Raw genomic sequence first — 19,740 nt, 5'->3', positions numbered from 1 at the left:
GCTAAGGGCTGGAAGTGGGCCCTACGGGCATTCAAATATGAGCCAGGGCAGATAAGGAAAGAGAGCCAAGGACTAGAGCTGTGGGGGAAGATGGGGGGCCTTAGGAATGAGGGGTTTGGCCACAGGCATCAAGAGAAGAAGCTTGTGGGCACCCTGTGAAGCAGGCCTTGAGGGAGATTAGATCAGCAAACACAGAGGGGAAGACAGAAAAGCAGAGAGCGTGCAGGGGCTGCAGGGTCGGGGAGCCCTACCAGTAGCCTGGAGGGGCAGGGGGCAGGGAAGGCAGGCTTGGGCAGGTGATGGAGAGGTGACCGGTCCTGTCCTCAGATGAAGCCCCTCCACAAGCCTGGAAAGATGACCGGAGAGAGGAGCAATCCAAGGAGCCAGAGACCAATGTGGAGCACTGACAGTCAGCTGGGCATGAGATGGTATGGGCATGAATGAGCAGCTAGAGAGACAGGGCGCTGCAGGGGAACACGGCAGTGATGGAGGTGGCAGGCCTTGGGGACCACACTGGACCATGGGGAGAGGAGCTGCTGAGGTTTGTACACGATTCCAAATTCCTGGGGAGCAGGGTGGGAAAGGCACACACCTTCACCTACGCCCAAGGACATGCCCAGCGGGAGCTAGAAAACTGTGTCTGGAGGGGTCACTGCTAGACACAGGCCTAGGGCTCATCTGCTCAGTGAGCAGAGCAGAAGTGAGGAGACTGCCAGGAGGCAGCAAAGAGGATGAGGCCAAGGACACTGGCCTAGGAGGGCCTGACTCACTGCAGGTACCCAACAAGTGTACACAGGCTGGCGGGGGTGGGGGGGCGGGGGGAGTGGCATCCCAGAAGAAACTCCTACAGATGTAGCCAGATGCAGACTGTGGCAGAAGCCCCGGGGGACCTGAGAAGTTATCAGTGTCCAAGCCCCACCCCCAGAGATTCTGATTCAGTCTGGGCCAGGGCTTGGCATCAGCAGGTTTTGAAAACCCCCTGACAGAATGGAGAGAACTGAAAGAAATGTTCTAATTCTAGGTTTTTGTAAAGAATCTCCTGGGTGATTGTGAGGTAGGGCCAGTGTGGAGGATCTTGGGCCAAAGGGAGATGGAGAGGAGAGGTCCAGGCTGTGAGCTTCCTGAGGACAGTGCCACCTTACCCACTTGCGCCCACCATGCTGTCCGTCCCTCCCCATACAAGCTTCCTGTGGGTACTGGGCTGCATGGAGTCACCCTGGGCAGACACAAAAGGGATGGTCACAACTGCAAAGCATCCTTTACCCCTCTTTCCTCCCTATCATATCTAATTTGTAAAGTCTTAGGATGGTGGGAGCCAAAGACCCCAAGCTCCACCAGGCGTAAGTCCACTGGCCCAGTGACTTGTGTCCTAGAACAGATTCTGAGAATGTCAAAGTCAGTGCAGTCAAAAGACCCTCTACATTTATGGGGGAAGCTTTAGTTGGTTTTAGTAAGAGGCCTGTGCCTGTGGGATGAATGAGTTGTCCTAACTTCTCAATCGGTCCTGCCTTGACTGAAGGAGGGGTGTGTGCTTCCTTTTTAAGCACACTTGAGGTAAATGCTTTCAGACGCAGGAGTCCACATGGAAATTAGATGGTGAAGCCCTACCCATGTGCAACAGGGTAGAGTGACCACAAAGAGGAAGTGGTAGAAAGACCTTCTGGAAGGGCAAATCCAGACTTTTGTCCCTAATGCCCTTCTTCCAAAGCCAGAACTGTCTCTGAGAGCACCTCACATGGACACTCAAAGCCAAACAAATGAGCCAGGACCTGAGTAGGTTCTGGGGTAACAGACTAACTGCCCAGTTGGGGACTGAGTCTCAGAGCAGCAACAATAGTCAAACTCATGGAAGCAAAGAATGGAATGGTGGTTGCCAGGGGCTGGGGGAGGGGGCATGGAGAGTTGCTAATCAACGGGTATAAAATTTCAGTTATGCAAGATGAATACATTCTAGAGATGTGCTGTACAACATTATGCCTATAGATAACAATACTGTATTGTATACTTATAAATCTGTTTAAGAGAATAGACCTCATTCTAAGTGTTCCTACCACAATAAAATTAAAAAAAAAAAAAGAGCAATGACAATATCATGCACTGTGTCCTGATTGAAAGCGTTCGGATCTATTTAAAAATGTAAGAACAACAATGCAACGGGAGCCACCCTGATTTGCAAGGTAGCTGTGCAGGGCCCACCATGTAGAGAGCACCGTGGTCAGTGCTGACCAGCCTCCAGTTTCTGCAGTGTGGACTGCATTAGCTCACGTTGTCCACGAAGGGGACTTCATGGCAAGCCTGACCCCTTTCCCGGATTCTCTGAGGCAATGCCGTGCAGCACGTAGTCACTAGCTCCATGTGGCTTTTTAAACTTTTAATTTTAATTAAAAGGAAATAAGATTTCAGAAATTCAGCTTTTCAGTCACACTAGCCACATTTTGAGTGCTCAGTTGCTGCATGTGGCTAGTGGTTCTATACTGGGCAGTGCAGATACAGGGCACTTCCGTCCTCACAGAAAGTTCCACTGGACGATGCTGCTCAAGAAATAGGCTCTATAAGGAACCTGGCCAGCCTCATGTTTAGATCTAGAAAAATTAAGATTGTTTAGTCATCGTGGCCACCACCAGCAGCATCCCTAGACTATTACACAAGGAGAAAAAAAAGAAGAAGAAGGAGGAGGAGGAGGAGGAGGAGAAAACCTGGAATTTGGCCAGTTTTCCTACATTTACTAACATCTCCAAAGAAACGGCAGAAGTTGTCATCTCTATAAATGTTCACCTTGTGCTGTTTTAGTTTTTATTTAACTGTCAATTTAAATCCTTGCCTAGAGAGTATTTGTCTGTCTGCCTGCTGCAGCATCCCAGCTCCACAAACACCTGGCTAAGACGTATCTCCAAGGGGTGTTCATGAAGGCCTGAGTTAGAACTTGTCTGGGCTGAAAATTCATGCTGCCCCAAATTATTTCCAGAGATGGAAGAGCCTAACAATGTGGTCTATAGTAGGTTTCACTTTTTAGAGTCTTGTCCTGAATGCAAATCTTTTATTTTAATGAGAAGGGAGAAAAATGATCTTGAAGAACTCATGGGAAGATAGAGGTGTTTGCAGGGGTCTATGAAAGAGCACAGCAACAAAATGAGGATTCTGAAGAGAGTATGGCCACCTTGCTGGAGAATAACATTGGTTAAGACACTGGGTTTTCAAATTCTTGAGTTAGGCACATAATTCATAGAATGGGTATCCCCTCTGCTTGGCTGAGACAAAATCAAGCCCATCAGATGATGGGTTTGCATGTTCACCGAAGCACGGCCCCTGGGGCGGGGGGGTGGGGGTGGCACAGCAAGATGAAGAGACTTAACCTGAAAGTAGGACTAACTGGTTTCACTTGATTTTTTGATTTTTTAAAATGAAATTTAAAGCCCCCATCCCCAACACATACACACACACACACACACACACACACCCCAAAGCCAAAACAAACCAAAAATTCTAGCACACATTACTTTTTCACTAAATTTCTACATAACCATGGTGGGGTCTGCCTATCAATAAGAAAATAACTTTTGTCACAGCATGTATCTCAAACAAAAACTAAGTTGGAGAAATAGTCAAGCCTATTTTCTTTAATGTTATAGGACGTTTGGTTATGCCTATTTCTCAGTATTAAGTTTTGAATTAAACTGGAATGGTTTAGGTTCCCTTAAAGTGGGACATAAACATTTAACTATTAATAAATACAACAGTATGCTTATAGGTATGTTATATATTCATACAATGTACTTATATTATTAATATATCAATAAGTATGAGAAGTCATTGGCTGACTGTGGCCCCAGCTAATCCCCTCTTACATGGGGAATATGGATTCTTAAGAGGCACATGGGGGTTTAATAAAGGTTTCCTCCACGTCACAGGGTTTCTGTTAGTGAAACTAACTTATATAAAGCTTGGAGGGTACATGCCCTAAGCTAACTGCCTGTTGATTTTCTGTTGGCATGAGCAATTACACCTGAAAATAAATTTTTTATTAAATGTGAAGCTAGATCTATTTAAAGTAGTATATGCCAAACTACTTCACTGATAATTGAATTAGTACGTTGTAATTTTTCTTTATTTTGCCTGAATGTGTTTTTATTAAAGTGGGGGAAAAAAACACCAATTTTTAAAAAGTATATTACCCCTCAATCCATTACGTCAGCCTAGCTATTATTGAAATCATTGTTGGAAGAAAAAGTCGTCCCACTGCTGTTCTTCTATTAAATGAACGTAACTTTATGCTTCTTCTAAGGGAAAAGTGTTTGGTCTCCAGTTTCCGAAAATATAGCAGTTACAAGAAAAAAATACAGGAGTTCCAGCTACTTCCTTATCCCCATTTAACATATATAAAAATCAAACCTCAGAAATCATAATGTCCATTTCTGCAAAACAGCTGCAAATGTGACCCTGTTTTTGAAATTTATAGTGAATAAAGTTTCTTTTAAAACAATTCAAAAGCTTTACCAAGGACCAGCTGAGTATATTGAAGTTATTTTTGATTCTACTGAAGAGATCTATATGTGCTTACATTTGTTCTGCCTTTAAATATTCTCACGGTAGGATGTTAAGGACTGGTTAGAAATCAATCTATTAAAGCTGGGTATTTATATCACCAAACTGGGTATTATATTACCAACACACAATCTTTAATATCTTTCAGTCAGAAAATAGTTCATATAACTTCTACCTTAGGTCCTATTGATTTTTCTCCCTTCATTTAATTAAAAGAAATTAGTAAAACTATCCAAAACTTAAGACAACAGCAAGGCCTATAAATGCAGTTTTCAGACTCAAATTTCTCCGGGAAATGTTTTCTTTCCAATTTTTTCCCCAGGATTTAATTTGGTGACATCCAATAAGTCCCAGTTTTGACATTTACAGACATACATTTCTCTGAGGTTAAAAGTAATGAAGTTTATGCAAATAGCTAATTCCCGAGTTTAAAGTTCTCATATAACCTCATTTGTCCTAAAATCTCAATGCATAATTCCCCAACCTTAAACTATCAGAGTTGATTGCCTCTCTTCGTGCAAAAAACCACGTAATACAAATGGTTTCTGTTACAAATCTGTATACATACATAAGGGAATATATAGATAAAAGATTTTACTTATAAATGATATTACAAAAATATGTAGCTCTCCTATAATCATATACTGTTAAGCGTCTGCAACTGGCTAGGTCTCAGATAATCCCATTTTCTCATCAAAATTTGCATTCTCTTACTGCTAATCGGAAACCTTAAAAAGGAAATCAGAAGCACTTTAATGAAGTAGATGAGACCAAGCAAAAGTTCTTGAAACCCTATGGAAGAATAGTAGACATGATCAGGGCCTGAAGTCATGTCTTTGATAGGCTCACTTGTCCTATTTCACCCGTTCTTTATGATAAGTCATAGGTTCTTCTGGTTATCAGATATGACCTGAGATTTAACAAGTGAAAACTCTGCCGTAGCACACTTTTAAAATTCTTGAATACTGAGGTGCCTGGGTGGCTCAGTCGTCAAGCATCTGCCTTCGGCTCAGGTCACGATCCCAGGGTCCTGGGATGGAGCCCCACATCGGGCTCCCTGCTTGGCGGGGAGCCTGCTTCTCCCTCTGCCGCTCCCCCTGCTTGTGTTCCCTCTCTTGCTGTCTCGCTCTCTCTGTCAAATAAATAAATAAAATCTTAAAAAAAAAATTCTTGAATACTGCCCAGGAACTGGAAGAGTCCTTTGTCTAGAGTGTGATTTGATTTTTGCCATTAAAAAAAAAAAAACCCAACAATTAAAACCTGATTAGCAAAGAGCCCATTGGCTTCATTCACCTATAGAAGACAAAGAATTCCTGATGGAAGCTAGGTTGCACCCCACCCAGTGGGCTGGAAGAGTATAATGTATCCCACTGTCCTGGGATAAAGCAGGATTACAGCTACTACAATACTGCACGTTCCCTCTGTGGCCGGATTCTACACAGACAACCAGCCGTCAGGGAGTCAGCTCTATGTCAACTACAGAAAGTAACAAAAAATATCACTTTCCCAGAAATACATAGATTCATAATCACTGCTCTATCAGGAAAATGGATTTTAACGAATTGCTCATAAAACAATAAAATTGGGATTCCTTTACTTATCATTCACTGGGAAATTTTAAAACAAAAAAAAGATTTAGCTTTCCTAACGCATGGGTACTTCTCTGCTCGGTTGTTCTTAAAAATAATTTATGTAAAGCAGGCTTTTCTCTAAATATACTGTGCTCTACCATATACACATTGAAAATGATATTTGCATACAGTGAGTGTATGCACTGATACACACATGGTAAAAACTTAAAAAATATGGACTGCATAAATCAGTTGCTGATTTTAAATATACACCAACTTAAACAGATTTGTTTGCAATTTCTGAATTCCTCAGGTAGAAAAGATCTTTCTCGCTGGCTGTGGTTCTAGAAGATGTTTATACTCTATAGAGTGTGCAAAACTGCTTCCCCATATAAACAAAGAAAGAAAGCTTCCAAGATCTTGGTATTCTAACCTTGCCTCTGCTATTAAAAATCTACCCGATGAATGTGATGGAGAGCGGCGCAATCAGTCTGTCATGCTACAGTAAACATGATATTTTGTGTGCTGCCCAAGACATTTTTTCTCATGAATATAAGTCGCCTGCCATTTATTATGAGATTTTTTTCCCCGATTGACACCCCATTATGTATATTCAGTCAAGCTCAAACAAGATTTCAAGTGATCAATATACTATTTGTGCTGAAAGTCTATTAGCAGCTCTAGCAATAAACTCTGCAGTGAAACAAAATGGAGAGATATTTAGTGAATGGAATTACAGGGAAATCCATGTTCTGGGCAAGGGGGCAGAGACAGGAAGGCAGAAAAGCAAGGGGAAGAAAAGGTAGGGCAGATGGTTTTCTTAATAAAAATCAGCTTTCTAGAGCCTGACCACTGATGAAATGCATTAAATGTCTAAGAATTTTGCAAAAATATCTTAAATTCATGTTGAGATCTCTAAAGAAGCAGGGAGAGGTCTAAACCAGCACTGAATCCCTTTCTGAGAACATATAGCTTCCTTCCTAAAGAGCTGTACTTGGAAGTACTTGATAACCACAAAGTGGAGAAGGTGGACTGACCCCAGGGGGGAATCTGCAAAATCCTGCACCATCCACATCTTTGTGTGAGACAGCAATGGCCTCCTACAGATTTTGACTCTTCCTGTTTTATAAATGAAGTGTACCAGATCACTATAGTGTGACTGCAGCAGCTGAGCTAAGGACGCATTTGGGTTAACGTACATGGTAGGAAAGGGAGCTTGACAGTAACCACAGCATTTCATCTGGCACAAAAGAACTTTAGTCCTGAAGCTAGATGTGTCTCCATACTGGAATCTGTCTGCTTGAGCTGGGAGAAGATTAGAATAGGCAGGGCCACCCAGAAAGATGTGACATCTGGGAAAGTGTCAATTCAAGCATGACCCAGACACCAAAGATTCATATTCTACTATCAGAAAAATGATGAGGTGGGGAGGGTAGAGAAGAATGCTGCTCCATGGCCGTATTGTTGTATAACATTACCTTGCTGTGTGGTAAGCAAACCGTTGGTCTAAGTTAGGCACCCCTCCCCCAACCCAAGGGGGTGGTAGCTTACTTATGAGGCTAGAGTCTTGGGTAGAAGGAACAAAAATAAGACAAACTGTTCTGCATGGAGCTCCAGAATTATCGATATTTCATTATTTGGTTTGTTGAACTTACACTTTGAACCACTCTCAGGCAGAAGAGCAGAGTCACCATCCACTGTATCAAAGGAAGACCTGTAAAATGAAAATGTTTAGATCAATAGCAGTCTGGATAGTTTCCAAATTCCATAAGTAGTAAGGAAGATTCGCAGGAATTTGACGAAAAGAGATGCATCCTGAGCTACATTGGGACAAAAGCTATTTCTCATGCTATTTTTAGTTCTAAAACCTAGAGCACGAGTACATTTAAGTTGGCAACCTAAAAGAAAACACATTGCAAAAATATACTTTACTTATAATATGAACTATTGTATTTGTTCACTGTCTCTTCTTGAGGGTTGTAAGCACAACGATACCTAAGCACAGAAGGATCAGAACCCAATATCCGCCAGAAAATAAATAAATAAAACCCTCTCTATCACCCTGAGTCTACTCAAAATAAACAACTGAATAATCCTAAAGAGCAATTCTAATTTGTGTAGGATGCATGCACAGGTGGCAAAATGTGCACACCAAAGTGTATTCTTGATTTTGCAGACATATATGTGCAAGTATGTAATGTCACATGACTTTTAAGAAGCAGCAATTTCCAAATGGTTTTTTATTTTATTTTTAGTTTTTTAAAAAGATTTTTATTTGAGAGAGAATGAGAGCGAGAGAGATCACAGAAGGAGAGGGAGAAGCAGACTCCCTGCTGAGCAGAGAGCTTGATGCAGGCTCCATCCCAGGACCCCAAGATCATAATCTGAGCTGAAGGCATATGCTTAACCAACTGAGCCACCCAGGTGCCCCCCCCCCAGTGGTTTTTTAAAGGCATCTTCCTACTAACACTTAACCCAACCCAATACTCACACACCCAAAAATATATAATTAACTTTTAAATACATAAATGCACTGATATTACTAATCTTACAGCTCACTAGAATAAGTAGATTAGCAAGGTGAGTTTTCTCCAATCTCCTTGCAAAATACATGTAACCTGACATCCTTAAATGGAAAACGGTAAATTCCTGGAGGCCAACTCTAAAAGAAGTCAGACATCAGACGCTCCTCTCCATCCTGCAAGGCTCTCCAGGGTCCTGAAAAAGCTCAGATGAAATACCATGTCTTCTGGTAAAAAAAATGAGATTTGTTGGCAGGCTAAAGCAGCCCAGGTGTTTATTCAGCCAGCACACTCACTTCACCAGGAGGTGGGTGTTCTGGAATGTTCCTCATACAATGCTGTGTTACATATTTACTGTCAGAACTCAAGGAAGTACTGTTCTGGAACCTTCTCACAGTGCAATTAACTGTGCAAGTGGGCAGAGCTAACTTCCACAAAATAATCACTGCAAATCTTAGGAAAAGACCTTCTTTGAAACCAGGCTGCCTGGGTACCGGTGTCTGATCAAAGCTCTGGAGACATCCTACCATTCTGATTCTTGAGGCTGAAGCTGAGATCTGTTTTGATTTCAGAATGACCCACAATCATGGGCAGTTTATCTGATTGTATGTTCCTAGTGAAATCTCAAAGCCTTCTAGGTGCTAGGATTTGTAGGTGTGGCTTGTGAATTTTAAAGAGAGGAAAGAGAGCATAAGAAAGAAGGAAAAAAAAGCAGAAGGTGGTTTTAGCAGCTTTGAACCTACACTGATTCTCAACAGAACACAGAAGTTTTACCTGGAGTTTCAACTCAGTCAGGAATAACTGTTAAGATACTGCTAACTGGTCACCGCTTCCAGACTTAGTAGTGCATTAATTCACTCTAGCCATCAGGGGAAAAGTATCATTTTCTCTTCTTTAAATAATTTATTTGTCTTAAAAAATGAATGGCAACATCAAGTAGGCATCCTTTGAATTGTTTGTTTTGTTTTGTTTTGTTTTGTTTAAAGGAAAGAAAAAAGTCTTGGTATCTCTCTTCGTCATGGTCAGACCGGCTGTCTGCAGCAGACAATGCGGGTAAGCATGGCTATGATCATAATGATTTGTGAATTTATAAAAATTGCCTCTTTCTTCAGAGCAACTCAAAACATTTTCTTTCCCATAGATTTGAAATCTCCTTGCCTTGCTGCAGAAATGCCTTGCCTTCTCCTAATCTGATGTGACATGACTGGGTTCTGATTGAAGGACCAAGTAGTAGAAGGTAAGCTCATTCACCTGTTTTTTGCTCCAATTATGCATGTCTGTTCTGAGATGCCAGGTGCTTGTCTTTTCTGCAAGCAGGTTTATTGCCTGAAAATGAGCCCCGTCTTTCTAAAAAACTTACTTTTATAAATAAATTGTATTAAAAATACCAGAGCAAAAATAACTCTTTTTGGCTTTACTATATGTTTTGATATTTGTCCTTCAATCATATCTTTTAGCCCCGGGATCTTAAAATTTGGAAGCAGCTCCCACTTCATAGCGCTCTTCTATCAAAATCAACCTCTGAAAGTTAAATGGATATTTAACAAACTGTCAGGTGAAACAGTTAACACTGTGCTTTTCAAGACCTACCTATGGATTAAAGGCTACCCCCCACAATTTTAGTAATCATTAAAGTAAATATAATACCCAAGCCTAGAAACTGCCTGTCTCTGCACCACTGCAATTCTCGAATTCCTTTCTGGGCCTTTCATGCAGATGCTCAGAAACAGGGTGGGGCTCCCTAGTCTTGCATGCAATGTTAAGGGAGTCTGTGCTGCAAAGAAAACTCAATTAATCGTTCATATTCCCGTTTTTCAGTATCCTTCACAAATACCTTTGAAATAATCCTGTTTAGGAGTACCACTATTTCTCATGTTAAGATTTACATTAAAATCTTTGTGTCAAACCAAATGTTCTGTGCACAAGCATGGATGACAGGTATTGAAATGAAGGTGACAAGTCAAGGAATAGGGGAAAACCTCCCTGAAGAAGAGAAGGGAAGAGGAGATGAGCTTCTCTGTTTATGGATGTCTCTGCTGGAGCTTTCTTTCTTTTATTATTCTTGTTTGTGGGGGGGGGGGGTTGCAGGTACGGTTCTTTTAGGGTCTGTAAGTAAAATCCAAGCTTGCTAAGCCATTCTAGTTCCCTTATGAGTCAGCAGGCCACGAGCAGTTCAGACTGTGCAGCCCAGAGTAAATGGACAAGAGCTGTCTTTGGACACACCCATTCTACTAATCCTGACTGATTTTTTAAAAAATCATCTTTATGCTAGTTGGTGTCTGACCTCAGAACTTACATCAAAAACTGCCCCCTTCCACCTCCACCAAAGACTCAGGCTCCAATGTGGAAGCACTCTCCTTCAGCTCTTTTACTGATGAGCACAATTGTATTAGGGCTTATTTCTCCCTCCCTGGGCAACTCCTGTTTCTTTTTCTCTCTAGTCTGCATGTTATCAGCTTGACATTCCCTTCAGTGGCATATGACAAATCAAATTGGCCATCATTGCACTCATCAAAGGAGGATGTTTTCTATTTCCGAGGACTGTTTCCTCCACTCGTTTCACAATCGTGGACACACCAAAAAAAAAAAAAAATGTCTTGGGTTGGTTTTTTTTTTGAGGGGGTAGGGTGGTAGGAGATAATGAATGGATACAACTCGCACTAAAGAAAGAAAAGCAACTGATACTCATAAAGCCAAGGGCACAGTCTCAAAATGTGATTTTTAAATACCCAGTGCCTACACCTTAAATTTAAAGCATTCATCCAGAAATGCAGATGTTAGTAGCTTTGAAAAACTTTACCAAAAACATGAAGTACATTATTTTTCACATCTTTTTGCATGATTCAGCACTTTTAATACTAATTTCTGCCAAGAAGTTAAAATGTAAAAGGAATAATTTCTGGGTGTCTTAAAATTTCACACACTCTTTATAAGCACCTGCACTCCTGCTATTATAGGGGCATATCAGGAATCCGGTGTGGGGTGGGGGGAGTCAATGGTTTGCTGTCATATCATCTATCCAGTGACCACCTCAGAGCAGGGCAATTTCCCTCTCTGGGATCTAAGGCTTCTGGGGATGGAATGACCCACCGCAGAGACTTCGCCCTATCTCGGGCTCATCCTCCTAGCCAGGAGCCACACACACACATACACACACATGCTCAGGCACACGCGAATGCACCTGTCTCACCCCTGTCAGCTGCAGCTACACGCTCCACCTGATGTGTCTTTTCAACCTTTGTCAAGTATCTCAAGACAAGAATTTCCCAAAGCCCTTCCCCCAAATCGAGGCTTTCGCGGGAGACCCCAAACCGCTGGAGCAGCAAGAGGAGGCCGAGATGGAGAGAAACCTCAGACTCGCTCTGCAAACTTAACCTGCGCATCGCACGGATCCGCGTCTGCATCGGAGGACCCGCAAGTCTCCCCGCACTCTCCCCGCAGCATCCCACGCCCGTACTGCATACTCACCTGCGGGTAGGAGAGCCGCGCGCCAACGCGGTCTAGCCTCCCGTAGCGACCTCCGCCGGCAAGCCTCCGCACTGGGTGTCGGCAGCGCCCTCAAGGGTGGCGGCGACCGCTGGCCCGTTCTGGGCTGGGCGGCGGGACGCCGGGAGCCGGCGGGAGGAGCGTGCCCGGGCGGGTCCGCGCCGAGCCCGAGCGAGCGGGCGAGCGGGGCGGGAGGGGCCATTTGTAACCGAGCAGACGCTACCACCGCCCCTTACTCGCGGGGGGCGGGGGCGGGCGGTCAGGTGACGGCGGCCCACCCTCCGCCGCCGAGCCGGGTGGTTCCTGCCCAGGAGGAGCCCCCTGGCGCGCTCTGATTGGAACTCCCGCCGCAGTGGCGGGGGAGGGGGGCACGTGACAGCCCGGCCCCGCGGCCCGGAGCGCCCCACCCCCGCTAGGCACCCCATCTTCCTCCTGGAAAAGCCGGGGGACACAGGGAAGGCGGGGGAGCTCGCGGGGTGCAGGAGAGCCTACCAGCCCCCTTTAGCCACAGCTCGGGGTGCTCCCGGCCGCTGAACCGGGAGAGGAAGGGCTCCCCGGCGGCCAGCGGGCCTTCACTGTCCTCCTGCCCTGCCCTTGGCCGCAGTACCCTCCCCCGCCATCTCCAGGCACAGGCACACTGTGTAGACCACCGCCACTCCATAGATGCCAGTGGCACTTTAGGAGTGTGTTTTTGGTTTTTGTTTTGTTTTGTTTTTCTCTCTGCACACCGACACACTGTGCCAGAGAGAACCCAAGACGATGCACTGCAGACCCCGCCCAACTCCGAGGCCCGGGAGAGCCCCGACCACGCCCGGGGATGTCTGACAGCTCCGGGGTTAGGTCGCAGAGAGCCTGTTCCCTCCGGAGAAGGAGGGGACGCCGCGGGAGCTGCAAGTTCCCGACCCTCCCCTGGAAGCACGCCGCTGGGTGGAGGAGGGAAAGGGCAGCCATCGGGGTGCGAATCCTGTTCCCAGCCTCCGGGGGCATGTTGCTGATGATAAAGGTCAAATTAAAACTACTAAGCTAGTGGTGCCGGCAGGGACGCGCCTCCTGGTCGTGGAAAGCACGGCTATTAATCATCCATAACGAGCATTGCTTTTCTCTCGTGGGAAAATGGGGCCGTACGAGACACCCCCTCCCCGAGTTGTGGTCCCGCAGAACGGATGGATTCCGCAGCCTCTTCCCCCACCTCCCCGTGGCCCTGCACCACCCTAGAAGGCAAGAATTCGGAGAAAATGCGGTGTCACGTTCGCCACTGTGCCCGCGGACGCGTCTGCGCCAGCTCCAGCAACACGTGGGGACCGCGAATCTGGGCATCTGCTCTCCACTTGGGTGGTTATGTGGGTATACTTATATTATTTATTATAACCAGATTTAAAGGTAAAGTCTGTTTCTACACTGGATTCTTTCAAACTTTTGTCCAAGGTAGTTTAATACTCGGTTTGGGCGGGGACGCGGGCGAGGTCGCCGCGGAGCTCAGCAGAGTCAAGGGAACCTCGGGGAGGAAGACGGAGGCCCCAGGTCCCTGGGTGCTCCAACCCCTGTTCCCTACTTCGATCAGCCGGGCAACACGTCTGTCGCCCTTGAGGGCCTTTCCAACCAGAATGTGACTCTCCGTATGGAAGTCAGGGGACCTTGACCCATTGGTGCCTGGGTTTCGCTGGGCGCGGGACAAGTATCGAGCAGGTTTACCCGAAAAGAGGGTTTAGCCTTAAAGCTTCTAGAACAAACGCTATATAGAGAACCTCTGAGGAAGCTGAGAATTTGACCAATGTAAACTGGGTGGGGGGATGGGGAAGGGGAGGGGGAAGAAGCATCAGATATAAAAAGAAACAACGTGTACCCCTAAGTCCCCGCCTCCAACTTCTCCAGACGGCAAAGGCTGGGGAAGTCTTATCAATAAAGTGTTAAAGCCATCGGGAGGAAAAATGCTCGGTTAAAAAAACAGCACCTCTTTAATAGAAAAGTGGGTAAGTTTTCCATTTCTAGGTGTTAATCTTGATGATGCCGCCGCGTTAAAAATGGGGGTTGACTGTGACAAGAGAATACCAGCACACAGGACTCAGAATTTTCACAATTAAAAATAGCTTCCCCCCCCCACACACCCCACCCCGCGCACACCCTGTCAGCTACTCCAGCAAGGACTGGGGACCAGGAGGCTGTAGTCCGGGGTAGGCGGCGGGGCCACCTGTTGCGGCACTGCCAGAGGAGTTAATTGCCAAGCAGATCTGGAGGAGGTTCAGAGTTAAAATCCCTTCTCCGCGATGCAGATGCTCCAGACGCCGAGGCAGGCGGCAAGCACTGACTCAGTGCCTCGAGATTGTTTTTTTTGTTTTTTTGTTTTTTCACTTGAACTCTGGACCATCTTTGGACAGACCTATGCTTTGTCTTCCGGGAATTACTGTGTGTTAGATACACACACACACACACACACACACACACACACACACACACTGGTCGCCCCACGCTGGGGGAGGCGTGGGACACAGGTGCCTCGGACTTTCATGGGCTCTGCCCTTGAGAAGCAGAGAAAGGGGGATGGCCTCAATGTAGCTGCTGCCCTGAGACAGGTAACTCGGAAAAGCCCTCCTTCAACTGCTTGGAAGCGAGGAATGGGGAGCTGAGGACGGGGGCACCGGGGTGGTCCAGGTGCATAGATAACGCCGGCCGCAGTGAAGTGCAGAATTGTCGGGAGGAAGATACTGTACACGGGCAGGAGGAGGGTTCCGGGTATTTCGAGTGCATCGTCTACCGGGTCATGCTCTGTTGAGAAAATGCGCGCTACCGGAGAGGGAGACAGAGACACCCACGAAGTGTCGGTGCAGGGCCGACCCGCCTGCCTTGGGAAGTGGACTCGAGGCTCGTGGCGGTCTCGAAGGCGCCGGGCACCGAGACTTTGCCTTCAGCGTCCTCCGGTGGCACCGTCCGGGGTTTGCGGAGCAAAAGGCGAGCACACGAGCAACTTGCTGTGGGTTTGGAGTAACCACGTCTTAGGACCGTGAAAAGCCGCCTCGTGGGGCCTTGGGGTCGGAGAGATGAACAAAGTGAAAATTTTGTCTTTTTTCTTTTTTTTTTTTTTTTTTAATAACGTGAAGCTGGTAGAACTGACCTGATCGCTTAAAAGCCTACTAGGAGGTGTTTGGGGGTAGGAGTTGGGAAGAGGTTAATACTAGATTTAGGACCACCACAGGAAATGCCCAATTTAAAAGATCGCCCGATCTCCGGCTGCGCTCTTGGGAGCCCAACCCAAGCGGAGGCGCCGCTGCGCTCGCAGTCACCTTCCCGCATTATGACACCTGGCTTTGCCCTGCAACTCCCACGTCCCCGCGGCCAAAGCCCTCCGCGCGGGTTGGGACCAGCAAAAGTCTCTGCCGGCCCTTGCCCCTTTAAATGGACCTTTTTCCTTTCCCTTTCATCCTCGAGGACACGTTAACGCGGGCAAGGACCGCAGTGCGACCGGCGGGCACCTCGCCGCCCCCTGCTGCCTCCTCTGCGCGGGGCGCCCACTGCGGGGCTGCTGCGGCAGCGGGGCCACAGCCTTCCAGTGCCTCCCGCCTCCTCCCCCGCAGCCACACCTTAGTCGCGTACCACCCCCTCTCCCCGCAGAGCCGCCTTCCCAACACCGCGCGCTCCCGGCACCAACCCCACCGGGGGCGGGTGGAAGCCCGGACCATGTGCCCGCGTTCGTGGGCCGGCATAAGGGAGCGCACACGACGGCGCCCGGCGACCGCTCCAATGCCCCCAGCTCGGCGCCAGTCTCCGGAGCTCGGCTACGGGTGCAGTTCCCTCGAAGCCCCACGGCACTCCCACTGATCTCTGTCCATCCCAGTCTTTCGCCTATGCCTGGGTTTGGAAGCCCCTTGGTCACCACGCACCCTTGGCCATCCCCGGACAAAGCCGCTGGGGTTTTCCGCACCGGAGACGAGAGGGGGCCCAGGCACCGGGGAGGAGACCCGTGCGGAGAGCGCCTCTAGGCGTGGGGCCTGGGTGCTGTCCCCGCCCCTGCCCTGCCCGCAGGGTGCCGGGCGAGGGCTGCGGGTGCCTCCTGCATGGGGCAGGCACCCCACCCGCCGTTCCTCTGGCGCGGACACCCGGCCGCGGTGGCGCTGCAGGAAGGAGGCTCCGCCGCACCGGTTCATCCACACCCACGTGCCCCTCGTGTGCGCGCCTCCGGCCTGCAAACGCTACCCCGCTGGCGCCACCGGGATTTCCGGGCGGCCCCACCCTCCCCGGCCTCAACCCTGCGCTCCTGGCATTCGGAGTCTCCTTGGCGTCTCTGCTGCAGCATCCAAGACCAGGCGCCGCCACTGCGAACCAGGCAGCTCTGCCAGCCTGCGGGCCGCTGCTCAGAGGCCGCACCTCCCGCCCCCAGTCCCGCGCTCACCTTTTCCTGCGGACGGTGGGGTTCAGTCGCTGCCCCCGGGCTGTGCAGCCGCCGCCCCCCGAAGGATGCTGCAGGAGGGCGTTTCTGAGGCGCCAGCACCCTTCTTAAGCCCTTCCCTGGCTCTCAGCATTACCTTCATCAGCCGGCCACCTTCCTTGACAGTGACAGAGGCAGAACTCTCCGTCTCCTTTTTTTTCTCACGTTCATACCAGTGCCCACCTACACACACACACACACACACACACACACACACACACACACACACACCGCGAGGCCACGGCCAGTATCTCCCTCTAGAATTCTTAATTCCAGCACTATGCAGCGCACATCACCTGCTGACAGCAAGGTGAGGGAGTGTCACTTAGGAGCTAGGTGGTTTCTTAAAATTTATGAAATAGCTTTCTGGCCTTGGACAATGCATTTTAAGAGGATTGTACTTAAAAAAAAAAAAACCCGTAAAAGTGGATGCTGCAGCAGAGACGCACTTTTAAAATAATGTTAAAGTACGTTGAGATGATTGTAGGTTCACATGCAGAAACAATGCAGAGAGATCTTGTCCACCCTTTACCCAGATTTCCATTAATGGTAACAGTTCCCAAAACTATAGCACAGTATCACAACCAATGTATTGACATTGATCCAACAATATTATTTAGCTTTCCCCAGTTTCACTTGTACTCATTTGTGTGTGTGTATATACTTAGTTCTATAGAATTTTATCAAATATGTAGGTATCCATCACCACCCTCAAGATACAGAACTGTTTCATCGCCACAGAATTCCTCTTCTTGCCTTTTATAACCCCACATACTTGGGGGGAAGGCGCGGACTGACAACCATTAACCTGTTTTTCTATAATTTTGTCATTTCAAGAATGTTATATGAATGGAATTATAATGTAGTCTCTTTAGACTGGCTTTATTTATTTTTTAATTTTTTTTAAAGAGTTTATTTATTTGAGAGAGACAGAGAGCATGAGCAGGGGGAGGGGCAGAGAGGGAGACAAGCAGACTCCTCGCTGAGCTAGAAGCCCTACCTGGGGCTCAATCCCAGGACCCTGAGATCATGACCTGAGCTGAAGTCAATCACTTAACCAACTTGTGCCATCCAGGTGCCCCTGGATTGGCTTTATTCATTCAGCAAAATTCGTTTGAACTTCATCCAAGTCCTTGTGTGTATCAATAGTTCATTCCTTTTGTTGCCGGATAGTATGCCATGCTATGAAGGTACCACAAATGTAAATAATTTGTTTCACCATTCACTGGTTGAATGACATCTGGGTTGTTTCCAGATTTTGGCTGTTACAAATAGAGCTGCTATGAACATTTTGTGTACAGGTTTTTGTGTAAATGTAACTTTTCATTTCTCTGGAATAAATGCCTAAGAGGGCAATTGCTGGGTCATATAGTAAGCACATTTTTAGTTTTCTGCCATTCTCTTTCCCAGGGCGCCTGGACCATTTTACATCCAGTTTCTCCTCTCCTCCACAGCTTTTGGTATTTTCACTATTTTTTATTTTAGTGATTTTGATAGGTGCAGCAATATCTCCTTGGGTTTTAATTCATATTTCCTTGATGGCTAATGATATTGAATATCTTTCCATATGCTGATTTGCCTTTTTTTTTTTTAAAGATTTTATTTATTTATTTGACAGAGAGAGAGATAGTGAGAGCAGGAACACAAGCAGAGGGATTGGGAGAGGGAGAAGCAGGCTTCTCGCCGAGCAGGGAGCCTGATGCGGGGCTCAATCCCAGGATGCAACCTGAGCTGAAGGCAAACGCCCAACGACTGAGCCACGGAGGTGCCCCAATTTGCCATCTTTATACCCTTTTTGTGAAATGTTTCTTCATATATTTTGCCCATTTTTTAAATAGAGGTTGTTGTTTTGACTTTTACTTTTAAGCTTTGAAAGTTCTTTTTTTAAAGTACTTTATTGAGGTATGACTGACATACAAAAATGGTACATATTTAATGTACACAACTTAATAAGTTTGTAGATAAGTATATATTTGTGAAACTATCATCACAACCTGTGCCATAAATATATCCATCGCCTCCAAAAGTTTAACATCAAATCTACCCTTGTGGCAAAATTTTAAGTATAAACTGCAGTATTGCTAACTATAGGTGATATGCTGTACAATAGGTCTCTAGGACTTATTCATCTTGCAGAAGTGAGACTTTATACCCTTTGACTAATACCTCCCCATTTCCCTCTCCCTTCAGACCCTAACAACTACCATTACACTTTCCACATCTATGAGTTTGACTCAGTAAGTGATGTCAGATGATATTTGTCATTCTGTGTCTGGCTTATTTCATTCAGCATAATGTTTTTCAGGTTCATCCATGTTGTCACAAATGCCAGGGTTTCCTTCCTTAAGGCTGAATAATATTCCATTATGTGTGTACACACACATACATATATTCATCTGTTTATATATACATATGTAACCTACATACATACATATACATGTATGTATATAAAAACCACTGTATTTATATATATGTATTTATACATATATATGTATACATGTATGTATATCTCATATCTTTATTCATTTATCCATCTGTGGACATTTAGGTTGCCTCCGTGTGTTGGCTATTGCAAAAAACACTGCAATGAACATAAGTGTGCAGATAGCTCTTTCTTCAAGATCCTGATTTCAGTTCCTTTGGATATATACCCAGAAGTGAGATGGTTGGTTCAATGTGGCAGTTCTATTTTTAGGGTTTTTTTAAGACCCACCACACTGTTTTCCATAGTGACTGTTCCAGTTTGCATTCCCACCAACAGTGCACAGGTGTTCCTTTTTCTCCACATCCTGGCCAATGCTTGTTATCTTTTTTTTTTTTTCTTTTTAATAATAGCTATCCTAACAGGTATGAGACGATATCTTTTTGCAACCTTGATTTGCATTTCCCTGATGATTAATGATGTGAAGCACCTTTTTATGTGCCTGTTCTCCATTTGTACGCCTTCTTTTGAGAATGTCTGTTCAGTTCCTAGGACCGTATTTAATAGGGCTGAGTTGTAGGAGTTGTAGGAGTTCCTTATATTTTGGATATTAACCCTTTACAGAAATCTATTTTGCAAATATAGTTCCCATTCAGTAGGTTGTCCTTTCATTTGTTGATTATTTACTTTATTGTGCAGATCTTTAGTTTGATGTAGTCCTAGTGTCTCTTTTTGCTTATGTTACCACATCCAAGAAATCATTGCCAAGACCAGTGT

This window comes from Neomonachus schauinslandi, chromosome 1, assembly GCF_002201575.2.
Source record: "Neomonachus schauinslandi chromosome 1, ASM220157v2, whole genome shotgun sequence".
NCBI classification, from domain to species: Eukaryota; Metazoa; Chordata; class Mammalia; order Carnivora; family Phocidae; genus Neomonachus; species Neomonachus schauinslandi.
Note: the sequence above shows the minus strand (reverse complement) of the source record.